Here is a 17,442-nt window from a genome sequence, read left to right on the forward strand (position 1 = left end):
GTCGTAAACAGAAGTATAAATGGCTGAGTAAAAATTAGGAAAATATTTGAAAATTTTGTATTACTTACATTCGGACTCAAGCTCAAGTACAAAAGAGTAGGCGAGGCTAAACCAAAAAGCGTTGGAGAGATATATAAACCGAAAACCAACCATTTAGTCGAGAACCAAGTTAACGGAAGATCAACACTATCGTAAATAACGGCTACAAGTATTGGCAAACCAATTGCCAAAATGCATCCCAGTAAGTGTAGCAGGACGATCAATCCGAAGAGACGTAATATGTGGCAAATAGATACAAAAGAATTGGATGCAATAAATCCTAAGGTAGTAGCCACTAATACCAAGGCCACCGCAGATATACCAATGTTCAGGATTTTAGCAGTAGATTCGGTGTAATAGACGACAAAGTAGCTGAGAACATCATAGTAGACTACATGGCCATTAGAATAAAGCTGCAAAAGAAGACAAGTTCAAAATGCTACATTTAAAGCGAAAAGATAAAAATCAAGGACGGAATATTAATTACCTTACTTATATACCTAAAATAAAGTGATATACAAATTGAGTTTTTCGGCAGTGAATCTTTCCGACAGCACCAAATAATACTAAGAAAATAATAAAAACAAAAATTAAAACCCACCTTAACATCAAATTCGCACCTCACTTTAATTAAGTTACAAAGCCAACAAAACACTTCGCGCATATCCAAATACTAAGGAGAATAGAGAATAAAATATCCCACACAAGGAAAACAACGAAGAGAAGAAGGCATGGAAACCCGTTCCTACTAACCTTCTAGTATATTGGTCTCGAACCGCGAACGCTGCAGAATCATGCACTCCTTTTCAATTAGCAATTATCATGATGTGACGAATATCAGTGACACTAAGTGATACTCCCATCACTAATCTGATACTAAGTAAATAAAGCCACAACACAATGAAGCAAGCTGCTACGCTTGTATGTACGTAAACAAATTAATCATTATGTCTGCACACATGCATGCGGGGCAACAGAGAGAGATACTCACAAGCGCATGTCATCATCAGCCGCTCACATATACACACGCATATGGATACAAATTGCAAATATACGTGTATATAGCTCATAAACAAGCATCAGGTTCACGAAATTACTAGACCTTACGAGAAATGGGTGAACGAGGAAACCGAAGAGTATAAAAGCGGCACAGGCTGAGGCATGAATAATCAGTTTCATTTGAGCTATCAATCAGTTGGTTATCAAGCAAGCTATTCGTTGCAAAGTATAAGTGTTATTGTGGAGTACTTTAATAAAGGTCATTTTTCCATTATTCAATATTGGAGTTATTTATTCAACAGTTTAGCGATACAAACGTTGGCAGAAGATTGCAAATAAGGGGAATTGCAGTAAATTCGTTACAATTGGTGTCAGAAGAGGAATTGTTGAATAAATTCCAGGGGACAACAAGGACATGGCAAAGTTCAGTGAATTGAAGATCCAACAACTAAAGAAGGAGTTGGAGAGCCGTGGATTGAATACAAGCGGCGTTAAACTCGAACTTCAGGCACGGCTACGAGAGGCAATGGAAGCAGAAGGAATTGATGTGGACGAGTATGTCTTTTATCCTGATGGGGACGAGACAACAACAACAATTGAAGAGAAAAATTAAACACCGCAGACAATGGCGAACACAGACTTGAACATGATTTTGGCTGCAATATCTGCACAAACATCAACAGTGGCATCCCAACTGGAATCGCAGGAGACACGCATAACATCGAAGATTGAAGCACAAGAAACGCGTATTTCAGAAATGTCGACACAGATTACATCCAAGATGGAAGCACAGGAGACACGTATATCCGAAATGTCGTCGCAAATGTCATCTCAGCTGGAATCGCAGGAGAACCGTATAACAGCGAACATTGAAGCACAATTGGATGAACAGAAAACATACATGGCGTCACAAATTGCAGAGCAATTAAAAGAGCAAGAGGCACGCATAACATTACAACTCGAAGCCCAGGAAGAGCGTATCTCAACGAAGCTGGAGGCATAGGAAACAAAAGTCTCATCGCAGCTGGAGGCTTTTAGTAAACGACAAGATAAAATGGAGGCCGAGATGGATGCTTTGAAAGATCGTATACAGGAGTTGCAACTAAATCGCCCAGCAGTTTAAGCGAGTAATCCAAAGGTAAAAACACCATCCTTGGACGGTTCTGTTCCTTTCCAGGTCTTCAAGCTACAGTTTGAGAAAACCGCAACAGTGAACAATTGGAATGCGGAAGATAAAGTTGCTGCACTCTTCGTGGCATTGAAAGGGCCTGCAGCGGAAATCTTACAGACGATTCCAGAGTACGAACGGAACAGTTTTGAAGCATTGATGCCTGCTGTAGAACGACGTTATGGAAGCGAGCATAGAAAACAGATATTCCAAATTGAGTTGCAAAACCGCTACCAAAAAGCAAATGAGACATTGCAGGAGTTTGCTTCAGATATTGAAAGATTGGCTCATCTTGCGAATGCGGACGCACCCGTGGAATACACTGAAAGGGTAAAAATCCAGAGCTTCATACATGGCATACAAGATGGGGAAACGAAGCGGGCTACATATGTGAATCCAAAACTAACATTTGCTGAAACGGTATCGCATGCACTGACTGCGTACAAAGCTCATCGTGTGTAAGTTGAAAGGCCAGACTGGGCAGATGCAATTTTGGAAGCATTGAAGGGTACGCAGCAGAAGAATAATGATGCAGTCAAATGCTTTAAGTGTGGAAAGCCAGGGCATATTGCGCGTTATTGCAACACCAACCCTAACAGTTCCAACAATGTGGGTGGTCGTAAACGCCGATCAGAAGGAGATGAGCAAATCTCCAAGACCACTCAATCGTTAAACTAAATCGAGTCAGCCGCATGGGGCGACATCTGCCTCCCGCAATTGAATGCCCCATAATCTCTATCTCACAAATTGGAAGAAGGTCAAGCAATCTTACTGTTGGAGGACATGTGGATGGAAAGGAACGTTTACTGACTGTAGATACGGGTGCATCCCATTCCATTATTCGAGCGGATTTAGTCAACAAGAAGATAAGACCATTGCATGGAGCAAGATTGCGTACAGCCACTGGAGAAGACAGCACAGTTCTAGGAGAAGTATCATGTGAAGTCGCAATTGGGAACGTCACGGTAGTACACAATTTTATAGTGGCAGAAATTGTTGATGAAATCATAATTGGAGTGGACTTCTTAATCGACCAGGGCATCAAGATCTACATGCAAAGCAAGACGATGCGATATAAGAACATGGATGTACCACTTAATTTCGGCTACGAGAGAGGCTACAGCAGTAAACGAGTGCTGGTGGAAGAGAGTCAGCAAATACCATCAAAATCCGAAGCAGTCATCTGGGCAAAGGTTGAGGGAGATTGTGGGACAAACAAATTGTCGAAGCAGCAAACAAATCAGCACCGAACATACTTGTAGGAAAAACCCTGGCTATGACAAAACAAGATGGAAGTATTCCGGTAAGAGTACTCAATGAGTTCAAGTCACCACTCAAACTGACCAAAGGAACTATTTTGGGAAGATGCCAAGAGGCTGAAGTAATTATTAACTGTAAACAGCTCCAGGAACACGTTTCATCTAGTAATACTGATCTTTCAAATGACATCACGGCATGGACGGAGTGGCTAGAGGAAGATTATCAGAGTAAGGCAAAGCAACTGCTCTTAAAGTACGCAAACATATTTGACCAGGATGGTTCCAAACCAGGCCGCACCAATGTTGTGAAACATCAAATTGACACTGGAGACGCGAGGCCGATACGTCAAGCCCCACGAAGTGTTCCACTGGCGAAGCGGGAAGTTGTGAGTCAAATTATACAAGAAATAAGCGACAGCGGTGTCATCGAACCATCAGCTAGTCCCTGGAGCTCACCGGTAGTACTTGTAAAGAAGAAGGATGGAAAAATGAGGTTTTGCGTGGACTACCGGAAGTTGAATGACGTTACGAAAAAGGATAGCTACCCATTGCCAAGAATTGTCGACAATCTGGACTCGTTCTCTGGTACGAAATGGTTTTCCACACTGGACTTGAAAAGCGGCTACTGGCAAGTGGAGGTGAAGGAGGGAGACAAAGAGAAAACAGCCTTCAGCGTCGGAGATGGTCTTTGGCAATTTACAGTAATGCCCTTTGAACTATGTAATGCACCAGCTACTTTCGAGAGACTCATGGATCAGGTATTGAAAGGACTACATTGGAAAACATGCTTGGTGTACCTGGACGACATCATCGTATTGGGCAAGAACTTTGATGAATATCTTAAAAACTTAGATGAAGTTTTCCAGAGAACAGCTGGCGCTGGTCTGAAGTTAAGTCCCAAAAAGTGTGCACTGTTTAAAAAGGAAGTAAATTATATGGGTCACAAGATAACGACAGAAGGTATCCGTACAGCGAATGAAAAGATAGAGGCAGTAAAGGATTGGCCAAGACCACAGAATCTGCATGAATTGAGAAGTTTCCTTGGGTTGTGCACATATTACCCCCGATTTGTACCAAATTTTGCTAGCATAGCCCATAGTCTCCACGAGCTAACAAGAAAAAATAAAGCTTTTGAATGGAAGAAGGAGCAAGAAGTAGCTTTCCAAACATTGAAAGAGCGTTTGTGCACTGCCCCAATGTTGGCATATCCGATTCCAGGAGCAACGTTTATTCTAGATACAGATGCGAGCGGATATGCTATAGGAGGCGTTTTATCCCAACTGGTCGATGGAGAGGAGAAGGCAGTTGCATATTACAGCCGTTCGATTGGAAAACCAGAGAGGAACTACTGCGTCACGCGGAGAGAGATGTTGGCATTGGTAGAGTGCATTAAACATTTTCACAAATACCTCTACGGCCAGCGATTCCGTGTCAGGACAGATCACGCAGCTTTAAAATGGATTCTGCAGTTCCGTAATCCGGAAGGCCAACTGGCACGGTGGATCGAGCGACTACAAAGCTATGACTTTTCCATTGAGCTTCGAAAAGGTAGTATCCATGGAAATGCCGATGCAATGTCACGAAGACCATGTAGTTTGGAATGCAAGCACTGTTCAAAAGCCGAGGCTAAAGAAGACATTATAGATGTCCGGCTAATGACTATAACATGTACAGATGAATGGGACAAGGAACAGTTAAGAAAGTGTCAGCTAGAAGATACATATCTGTCACGTGTTATGCAAGGGCTCGAACGAAACGAAATGCCAAACAGAGAAGAGATGTCAGCAGAGAGTCCCATTGCGAAGTCATATTGGGCACAGTGGAACAGTTTAGAATTGATATCCGGTTGCCTTCATCGAGTATGGAAGAGTGAGGATGGTAAATGCAAGAAGAAACTGATAATTGTTCCCAGAAAGAGGATTCCTGACGTGCTCAGCGAGCTGCATAATGGTCCAAGCGGAGGTCATCTTGGAATCACAAAGACGCTTGAAAAGATTAAACAGAGATTCTATTGCGTTGGTTGCCGTCAGTCGGTCACTGAGTGGATTGCGAACTGCGGGGTTTGCAGCAGAGCGAAAGGGCCCAGAACCCGAAGTCATGGCCAGATGAAGCAATAAAACTCAGGTGCGCCATTTGAAAGGATCGCTATGGATGTCGCCGGTCCATTTCCTACTAGCAACGGCGGAAACAAATATGTATTGGTAGTTATGGATTATTTCAGCAAATGGCCAGAGGTACACCCAATCCCAAATCAAGAAGTGGAAACGGTAGCAGAAGTGTTCATAAACAATTAGGTTGCAAGGTATGGTGTACCAATGGAGTTACATTCTGACCAAGGCAGGAATTTCTAATCAGCTGTGTTCCAGGAAATGTGTAAATCATTGGGCATTCGAAAAACATGGACAACTGAATTGCATCCTCAATCCGATGGTATGGTAGAACGATTCAATAGAACATTGGAGGAGCACTTAAGGAAAGTAGTAGACAAGTACCATAAAGAGTGGGATACCCGCATACCATTATTCTTGATGGCTTACCGACCAGCAGTGCATGAGACAACAGGCCAAACCCCTGCAAAAGTAATTTTTGGCAATGACCTTCGACTGCCAGCTGATTTGAAGTATGGGAGGGGTGCCGATGCGGAGAGGAATGTCAAGAAATCCACTGGTTTCTTGGAAGAAGAGCTGAGAGAGATACACGATCTTGTAAGGCAACGAGCAAAAATTATGAGTGACAAGATGAAAGCGAGGTACGATAAAGGAATTAATTCGGAAGGGTTTCAGGAAGGAGATTTGGTGCTGCTATACAACCCACAACGAAAAAAGGTTTGTCCCCGAAATTGCAGTGTAACTGGGAAGACCCATACAAAGTTGTAAAACGGATCAACGATGTAGTGTACCGCATACAAACCATTGGCAAACCACGAACCAAAATGAAAGTGGTTCATTTGGAGAGGCTAGCAGCGGTTAGATCGAGAGATTTGTCTGATCGGGACGATCAGACTTAGGTGGAGGGCAGTGTGACGAATATCAGTGACACTAAGTGATATTTCCATCACTAATCTGATACTAAGTAAATAAAGCCACAACACAATGAAGCAAGCTGCTACGCTTGTATGTACGTAAACAAATGAATCATTATGTCTGCACACATACATGCGGGGCAACAGAGAGAGATACTCACAAGCGCATGTCATCATCAGCCGCTCACATATACACACGCATATGGATACAAATTGCAAATATACGTGTATATAGCTCATAAACAAGCTTCAGGTTCACGAAATTACTAGACCTTACGAGAAATGAGTGAACGAGGAAACCGAAGAGTATAAAAGCGGCACAGGCTGAGGCATGAATAATCAGTTTCATTTGAGCTATCAATCAGTTGGTTATTAAGCAAGCTATTCGTTGCAAAGTATAAGTGTTATTGTGGAGTACTTTAATAAAGGTCATTTTTCCATTATTCAACATTGGAGTTATTTATTCAGCAGTTTAGCGATACGAACGTTGGCAGAAGATTGCAAATAAGGGGAATTGCAGTAAATTCGTTACAATAATTTAAAATTCTGTACATATACTTAGACTTATACCGTTTCCACACAGAAACTTAATCGAATAGCAATTCTATTGAATGAAATAATTATGTTTCCCTTTTCATACAGGGCCTTTTGCTTCATTAAGCCAACATCTGTCAGCAGCCCCAAAAAAATATTTCGTTTTTACAAAAAATAGGTAAAATGGAAATCAGCCGCTTCCTTCTTAATTATAAATACAATCAAAATAAAATGCATGCGCAACTACCCATAGATGTTGCACCTATGAAATTGGTATTATACTTAAGATTGATAATTGCCTAAAATATAACCTTCCTTTCCTTTTCTTAAATTCTTGCATACAACTTATTGTATTTGCACTTAAGCAAATCTCTGTTTATCATATAGGTCTTTATACCGTAAAAATAAAATAAATAAATATGGTTAGAAGAGTGGCTAATACGCAAAACTCAATACTTAAAGAGAGATCTATGCTTAAAAATACATAGGACAAAAGGTCTGCATGCACCGAGTGGTATTTATCTTTGTGATACCGCTTTCAGTAGCAACATAAGGATTTACATCCCTAGTACAACTAAACAAGTAAGGAAGGTTAAGTTCGGGTGTAACCGAACATTACATACTCAGTTGAGAGCTATGGTGACAACATAAGGGAAAATAACCATGTAGGAAAATGAACCGAGGGAAACCCTGGAATGTGTTTGTATGACATGTGTATCAAATGAAAGGCATTAAAGAGTATTTTATGAGGGAGTGGGTCATAGTTCTATAGGTGGACGCCATTTAGGATATAGCCATAAAGGTGGATCAGGGTTGACTCTAGAATGCGTTTGTACGATATGGGTATCAAATGAAAGGTGTTAATGAGTATTTTAAAAGGGAGTAATCCTTAGTTCCATAGGTGGACGCCGTTTCGAGATATCGCCACAAAGGTGGATCATGGGTGACCCTGGAATGTGTTTGTACGATATGGGTATCAAATTAAAGGTATTAATGAGTATTTTAAAAGGGAGTAATCCTCAGTTCCATAGGTGGACGCCGTTTCGAGATATCGCCATAAAGGTGGACCAGGGGTGACTCTAGAATGTGTTTGTACGATATGGGTATCAAATTAAAGGTATTAATGAGGGTTTTAAAAGGGAGTGGTGGTTGTTGTATAGGTGGTCGCCTTTTCGAGATATCGCCATAAAGGTGGACCAGGGGTGACTCAAGAATGTGTTTGTACGATATGGGTATCAAATTAAAGGTATTAATGAGTATTTTAAAAGGGAGTAATCCTCAGTTCCATAGGTGGACGCCGTTTCGAGATATCGCCATAAAGGTGGACCAGGGGTGACCCTAGAATTTGTTTGTACAATATGGGTATCAAAAGAAAGGTGTTAATGAGTATTTTAAAAGGGAGTAATCCTTAGTTCCATAGGTGGACGCCGTTTCGAGATATCGCCATAAAGGTGGACCAGGGGTGACCCTAGAATTTGTTTGTACAATATGGGTATCAAAAGAAAGGTGTTAATGAGTTTTTTAAAAGGGAGTAATCCTTAGTTCCATAGGTGGACGCCGTTTCGAGATATCGCCATAAAGGTGGGCCAGGGGTGACTCTAGAATTCTTTGTGCAATATGGTTATCAAACGAAAGGAGTTAATGAGTATTTTTAAAAGGGAGTGGGCCTTCGTTCTATAGGTGTTCGCCCTTTCGAGATATCGCCATTAAGGTGGACCAGGGGTGACTTTATAATAGGTTTGTACGATATGGGTATCAAATGAAAGGTGTTAATGAGTATTTTAAAAGGGCGTGGGTCTTAGTTCTATAGGTGGACGCCTTTTCGAGATATCGCCATAAAGGTGGACCAGGGGTGACTCTAGAATGAGTTTGTACGATATGGGTATCAAATTAAAGGTATTAATGAGAGTTTTAAAAGGGAGTGGCCCTTAGTTGTATATGTGAAGGCGTTTTCCAGATATCGACCAAAATGTGGACCAGGGTGACCCAGAACATTATCTGTTGGATACCGCTAATTTATTTATATATGTAATACCTGCCAAGATTTTAAGGGTTTTTTATTTCGCCCTGCAGAACTTTTTCATTTTCTTCTACATAATATGGTAGGTGTCACAACCATTTTATAAAGTTTTTTCTAAAGTTATATTTCGCGTTAATAAAATAATCCAATTACCTTACCATGTTTCATCCCTTTTTTCCTATTTGGTATGTATTATCCCATTTTTTTCATTTTTCATAATTTTCGATATCGAAAAAGTGGGCGTGGTCATAGTCGGATTTCGTTCATTTTTTATACCAAGATAAAGTGAGTTCAGATAAGTATGTGAACTAAGTTCAGTAAAGATATGTCGATTTTTGCTCAAGTTATCGTGTTAACGGCCATGCGGAAGGACAGACGTACGACTGTGTATAAAAACTGGGCGTGGCATCAACCGATTTCACCCATTTTCACAGAAAATAGTTAACGTCATAAAATTTATGCCCCTACCAAATTTTAAAAGGATTGGTTAATTTTTGTTCGACTTATGGCGTTAAAAGTATCGTAGACAAATTAAATGAAAAAGGGCGGAGCCACGCCCATTTTGAAATTTTCTTTTATTTTTGTATTTTGTTGCACCATATCATTACTGGAGTTGAATGTTGACATAATTTACTTATATACTGTAAAGATATTAACTTTTCTTTTAAAATTTGAATTTAAAAAAAAAAATTTTAAAAAGTGGGCGTGGTCGTTCTCCGATTTTGCTAATTTTTATTAAGCAGACATATAGTAATAAGAGTAACGTTCCTGCCAAATTTCATCATGATATCTTCAACGACTGCCAAATTACAGCTTGCAAAAATTTTAAATTACCTTCTTTTAAAAGTGGGCGGTGCCACGCCCATTGTCCAAAAGTTTACTAGTTTTCTATTCTGCGTCATAAGTTGAACTCATCTACCAAGTTTTGTCGCTTTATCTGTCTTTTGTAATGAATTATCGCACTTTTTCGGTTTTTCGAAATTTTCGATATCGAAAAAGTGGGCGTGGTTATAGTCCGATATCGTTCATTTTAAATAGCGATCTGAGATGAGTACTCAGGAACCTACATACCAAATTTCATCAAGATACCTCAAAATTTACTCAAGTTATCGTGTTAACGGACGGACGGACGGACGGACATGGCTCAATCAAATTTTTTTTCGATCCTGATTATTTTGATATATGGAAGTCTATATCTTTCTCGATTCCTTTATATATGTACAACCAACCGTTATCCAATCAAACTTAATATACTCTGTGAGCTCTGCTCACGACTCACTGTAAAAGCTGTAATGTATGTCCTGCTTGTAACGTGTTACACCAACCATCTTTTCAGTTACAATGTGGAAGCAACTCCTCTAACACCCCTTTCTCTCTGGTTCAACCCTGTTGAAGCTTCCCTGGACTCCTGTTAGAGGTTGAACTGGCCGATCCATAAGGACCTCACATAGACTGATTGAACCGTAGTGTTCCCGTTAGAGGATTATGATGACAATTTGTGAGTAGTCGTCGCTATTGGATGGGGCGAAGCACTGGTATAACAACAACTACCCATTGTAAACGCAATCAGCAATAGAATGATCGTCTACCGCGCATGCGCAAACTTCCCAAATAGTTTATCAGGATACACAGTTCCTTAAATACAACTCACTAACTATCCGTTATACAGCACTAACTATCCCTTTTCGATAATGACTCTGGTTGAATACTTCGATTTCCATTTATATTTTATATATGAGGGACTGAATGTGACCTAAAGTTCATCCTCTCTCATCTTCAAAACAGTGGTGCTCTACCACTACTATAGCTATAAATTAAGGTTCAGCTTCGCAACGGTCAACGTTTCACATCTTATTGTGGTATGTCAGGGGACTGGTATTGATTGCGATCTACGCCACCGTGAATATTCGCTTCATCTTTTTATTTGGCTTCAATTGAGCGGTAAGTATGTGACATATCGACACCGATTCACCGTTCCTCTCCGACATCCGGACGCGCCTACCAACTCACCATCTACCAATCCTACCGCGCTATTGGACATCTGTAAACAACCACCACTAAACTGCTTCGTCGTCATAAATTCCATTGATTGCTCTCCGAGTCACCTTTCACTGGTAACTCCTGGGTACCCGTCAAACTATTAATTTGTCTCCTTTGGCACTGGTCGATTGGCATTGACAACAGTTTTCCGATTCCATTGTCCATGGCATAATAGGCAATCATAAGTACATACTAACCACGTACTCGCCAAAGAATGCACAACAGACCAATTAAACTCAATTATTTCTACTCTACTCGGCACCGCTTCTTCTACGGGGATTTATGAAAACGCTAGTATATGAGAAAAAATGCATCCGAAACAGTTACGGGCTTTCCCGAGTTGTTAATGGGAACACGGCTTTCTTTGAGATAGGAAAAATCAATAATTTTAAGCTAATCAAACAAAAAAAATTAACACATCTGATATGTATGTACATACTTACCGATGGATCTTCCAGTTCCGTACTATTAACAAAAACTTGTGCCATTGTCAAAATATTATCACCAGTTGTCTGTAATGTTCCAAGTGGTATAATCTCAGAACTATCGAATTTCGTATGATAAACATATCCATTGTAACTGTGTGCGAGGTCAAGACCTATAATATGAGAGGGGCAATTTATAGTTTTTTGTTAAGCCCGATACTCATCGTGAATAAAAACTTCTGCTATAGCAGAGTTCGCAATGTGGGAAAGATTTAAATGTAAATAAGCATTTTATGTGTTCTTACCGGGCACTTTTGCATAGTCTCTAAATATTCTAAAGTCCGTATCGGAAGGTATAATTCCACTTTGGAACATTTCCTCGGCGAATGTTGTTGCAAAAGCATGCTTTACAGCATTACGATAGATCTGTAATTGAAATGGAAGGCATAAAAACGGTGCAAAAACAGTGGGAAGCAGTGAGCGTAGGAATGTGTGTAGGTGTTGGAAGGAATTGGGAGTGGAAGTTCTAGTGGGCATATCAATGCGCGTAGAATTGATGAAGTGAGATGGAGAGGGAAACATAGGGGTTGGGAGAAGGAAGAAAGTGAAAAAGAGTATGAGAAGAGTAAGGAAGAGACCAAAGCCTTTTTTTGAAATGTGGGCAAGCCATTTTTGGGGCAGCAAAAACTTTCGCCGAGCATACGGCTTCTACTTACATTCGTCAGCCATGAGTGGTTGGGAGTAGATTAAAATAGAATTTCACGACTACCGCTACCAGCTGAATCCAAGTTAATAAGAGCTCTATGGGATTAAATATTAAAAAAACAAATTTGGAGTTTCTTACGAGCGCTTACTTACTTGCAATTTTTCGCCCATTTGTGTTGAGTAATAAAGCCATGAGATCCCTGCAAAGGATTCTCTTCGGCGCCATTAAATAGAAATATGATGGGATGTTCGAAAGTTTGAGGAGTTGTAACGAGTACGCGAAGAACTTCGAGCATAATGACAACCATCACGCCATCGTCAGCACCACCTAAAATTTAAAAAACATAAAACAAAAATAAAAAACCCGAAAATGTTGTACAAAAATCTTCAAATTTCAAGGAAATCTCATTCATTACCTGGACTACCCGGTTTCGAGTCGAAATGGGAATTAATCAGCAAGTACGATTTGCTGGTGGCATTCTTTGGACGTAAACGTACTACAATATTTTGTACAGCCTGATACATATTCACCATAGTCCAATGTTGATATGCGCCAGACACGACTTGTACATCAATGTCCATTTTGAAATAATCTACAAGTAAGACATTCTTAATTTCTTTAAGCTCATTTAAGAGAAATTCTACTGTAAGCTTTTCATTTGCAGGACTTCCTACAACCTTCGGTCCAATATGAACGAAATTGGTAAGTATATAATGGGCGCGTTCGGCTATGAACACGTGTGTGTTTGGAGTCTCATCAACGGTGGTAAGTCCATCGGGCAGTGAGAAAAATATTGGTAAGACCACAGCGAAGAAGAGCGCAATCCAAAATAAAAGAAATATAGGCGCTAGATACCATTCGACCGTAGAAGATTGCTGCTTTCTCGACGTCATATCGTCAGTTTGTGGGGATGCTTTAATCTCTGTCGGTTCTTGCTTTTCATCGGGTTCGACCTGGAAAAATAAAATAATGTTTTTTAGAAAATAATTTTATTTTATAATTATTGTTTATTATGAATATTGTAAACTAAGTATTATAACCATTTCATTAAAAAATTATAAGGGAAAGAAACTATCGTGTTCTCATCCTGCATCTCTTTCTGTCACCCGCTGAAGGTTGCCGGCCGTATGCGCCGCCATATTGAATATCCTGTTAAAGCGCTGCCAAAACGCAAAAAAGTAGCTATTTGATATAATTTAAGGTGCATATAAAAGGCGTAACTGTAAAAAAATCCGTTTCACCTTAATAATTATTCTTATCATACCTTTCCCAATTGTTCTTCACCGGCCATTTTCAATACCCTTAAATACCTATACAACTTCGATGTTTAGAGGTTGCTCTCTTAAATGGTTGTCACAATTTCGGAGTTTAATAAGCGACTGATATTTAAGCAAATCAGGGCAATGCATAAAATAAAGAAAACTGCTTTTTTATTATTTATGTATGCATATTCAATATGTTTTATAATGCTAAGAGGTTATATGGACTTTGAGGTATAAGAATGATAATAACCTATTTCGCTACGATATTTATCTTTGTTCTAGGAAACCGATTCACTTTTTGCGCGAAGGTTCCGAAGTTAAATTGCTCTTACATAAAATTAAGTAGATAAGGCAGCAGAGTATATTGGAGTGGTCCTTAAATAGTCAAAGGAACGATTTTTTATAACTTTTCAAACGGTAATACCACGACCAAAGATTAGGGGTTAGAATATACCCGCGGTAGGTAAGCCTGTCGTAAGAGACGACTAAAATACCACATTCAAGGGGCTGTGTAGCGCAACCCTTTCAGGTTGCCAGCGCATTATATAGCTTCTCCAAACCCAATTGTCAACCTCACCTATCCGTGGCGAATCATGTTTCACTAACAGACGAGGTTCTAGCGACCCCAAGCTGCTCATGGAACTTGGGGGTGAGGAGGGAGGGATGGCCTGAAGGTTTAATGTGGCCATATAAATCGTTCCCGAGATGGTCGGCTAGCAACTTAATGGTGCTGTGTTACCGGAGCGTACCGGATCTGTATCCGGCAAAGGACCAACACATCGATAATACTCCCCAAAGCTTTCGGGGAGAAACCTTATCGCTACAACAACAACAACAATAACATATAACATACATATAAACTTGGCACAGTTTAAGGGTGTCTTCAAAGGACAGTCTTAACTTAAAATTTGGCACGCGCCCCTTAATCCTCTTCAAGCGGTCCTAAAATTTATATGTGATATATAACATACATTTTGGGTAAAAAGTCCACATATCGAAATATAAATTTGATCTTTGTTTTACAAGATTAATCATAACCTGATTACTGTTTAAAGCAGTGAAACAGGAAAACAGTTCGTGCGATTTTTAAAGACTATCCTAATGTTCATATAAACATATATGTAAATACTACTTATTCCCTTCTTAATATGTGTAATAAAATAAAATAACGAAATTAGATACAACACAATCACCGTATTGCCAATAAAAGCACGGTCTTTTATGATTATAGAAAAAAGTCCTATTGTACTTGGCATATGATAGCGTAATTTCTCCCAGTTTAAGTGGAATAATAATAGTTTGTCGCCATGCATTTTCAAGGAAATTTAGGCCGAGTTCTTTTTCAATTTGCTATGTGCTACTTTTCAAATGTTTCACACAAATTTGCGGGTTTCCTGATAGGCATTGCTAAAATAGTACCGAGATTATGCGAGAAATTAATCGGAGTTAAACCCCAAAATGATGTCGAAAAATCCTGATATTCGAGATATTAACCAGAAAGAAACTCGCTAGCATCTCTAAAAGATTCAGAAATTATCCCGAAACAGAGTAAAAATGATCCACAGATAGTCCCAAAATGAGCCCGTAAACAATCCAAAATAATCTCGAAATGATCCTGCACCAACTCCGATATTTTCCTTGAGTGATTCAGGCGACGCAAGTTTGCTCCCACCAATTTGTAGGCAAAGTCAAATCTCTTCGGATGCATATCGGGCTAAGTATTTATTTTTATTAAATGGTCCCAAAATAAAACAAAAAATATCAGAGTAATGCCGAAAATGGTCTGAAATAGTCTCGGATTAATTTCGAAAGCGATTTCAAACTATTCGGGAACTATCATGAAATAGTTAGTATATATGATAACAAAAACTATTCCCATCATTCCTATATTGTTTTGAAAAGCCACGAAATGATACGTAGAAGGTCCAGATATAATTTCGAAATCTATCCGAAACAAAATCGATCAGGAAATAGCACAGAAATCAATCAAGAAATGATACAGAGACAGTCCAAACTTATAAAAATAAATAAATGTAAGGCGCGATAACTTCCGAAGAGATCTAAGGCCGAGCTTCTCTTCCAATTTGCGTCGTGATCCTCTTGATTTTCACTACAAATTGGCCGGACGGGACCAACATGTGTTATGCAGACTCCGAACAGAATCTGCAAGGCAGATGAGTTTTCACTGAGAGATTTTCATGGCAGAAATACACCCCGAGCGTTACCAAACACTGCCGAGGGGCGACCCCGCTTAGAAAAATTTTCTTCTAATTGAAAAAACTCGTTCCTAAAGTTCTGATGTTGCTTTTCCCGGGGCGTGAACCCGGAATCTTCGGTGTGGTAGGCGGAGCACGCTACCATCACACCACGGTGGCCGTCCAAACTTATCCTTAGATAAAAAATAAATATCATCAGTATTTATTTAGCGATACTTATATTGCTTCAAACAATTGTCTTTGGTATTGATATTAGAGAAAAATTGCAAAGTTTACAAACGGCGATGGTTACTAGAACATGTTTCTGAATTCCACTTCATCATCAGCTAAAAAATAAATAAATATACAAGGCACGATTTACCTTCGAGGAGATTAAGGTGGAGCTTTTCTTTCAATTTGAGTCGTGCAAATTTTTAATTATTCCTACAAATGTGCGGAACTCCGAACGAAATCTGCAAGGCAGATGAATTTTCGTTGACCACTTTCTATGCGAAAAATATACTAGGAGTCTTTGTCAAACCTCTGCCCTGCACACCGCCACGGCGCACACCATCCTAAATAGTCCGTAAATATTTCGAAAAGGTGCTGAAATAATCACGAAGTACTCACCAAATAATCCTATAAAGCTCCCACAAAAGCCCCAAAGTGGGAGACGGGAGGCTCGACTCACTTTTCCAAAATTGCTTAGGCGCCCAAATATACGACTTATATTTTTAAAGTATGAGGAAGAAGGGTGTCAGTGGTCTTATAAAGGCGAGTCTGGTCAAGTGTAGATGCCACTATAGTATTTTTTTGTACCAGTGTAATTATAAACTTCGCACTGATTATGTTCCACTGCCCTCATTTAGTTTTGTTTGTTGTTTTGATTTTATCATAAAATGTTATAAATCATGTGTTTGATATAATTTTTATTACAATAAAAAATCGATATCAATTAATTATTTATTGTTTTATGATGACATATACATGAGTTGGCGGTTACGTGTCCAGGCCATATATGGTTGTCTGACAACAAACCAAGCTAATTATGACTATTTTGCGATAACCGATGCAAAGGTGGCACCAAGGAAGTTAAAGTCATCCTTAATATATTTTTCAAAACGGAGGCAAACCTACCTTGGCGGTCGCCGTGGTATAAATATATGCTGACCTGCCGTTCTGAATCTGCCAACTCACCTCAAAAGCACTTGTATGGCAAATCCTCGCTGGCTACTTCTTGTTTATAGATCGGAAAATTGTCTAACTTCATACATCTGGGGCGTTCAACGCCAATCCCTTTTTAGTTAGACTGTTTACAGTCTGAGCTTGGTTCAACGCGTGCTTGGCTGATCTTGTTCAGATTTTATCTCCTTCTTATCTAACCCAATCTGATGGGAGATCTAGCGAATATGCTTTAAGGGTTGCACTCTTTCTTGCCAGCTCATCCGTCATTTGCTTATCATCTATGCCCATTTGGCCGGGAGCCCATCCGGTCTGCTTATTAGAGGATCAGCTTAGTACACCGTAAATCGTGCCCCTTATACTAGTTTGGAACTATCGGTTTCCACACTCTAGCGCCACCTTCAACCTCTATTATGGCTCTAATATCTTCTAAGAAATGAAGACACGGAATAAGGCAGCATATTCGACTAATATAAGGTGACGCTGAACTACTATGGCCTTCCGGCCAGGGCTCAAGCTACAACAAGGCAACAAGCCTAGATACATTTGTTAGAGTTATGTTTTTTTCCAGTAGGTCTGCAAGTGGGATGT

The 17,442-nt window shown here is 39.7% G+C and overlaps 1 pseudogene; it reads right to left on the bottom strand.

Moving 5' to 3' along the window:
• Positions 1-13,560, bottom strand: part of LOC137244740 (endoplasmic reticulum metallopeptidase 1-like) — a 31,902-nt pseudogene extending 18,342 nt beyond the window's left edge.
• Between the last annotated feature and the right edge of the window lie 3,882 nt (positions 13,561-17,442).

The sequence above is a fragment of the Eurosta solidaginis genome, chromosome 3 (assembly GCF_040869045.1).
Source record: "Eurosta solidaginis isolate ZX-2024a chromosome 3, ASM4086904v1, whole genome shotgun sequence".
NCBI lineage: Eukaryota > Metazoa > Arthropoda > Insecta > Diptera > Tephritidae > Eurosta > Eurosta solidaginis.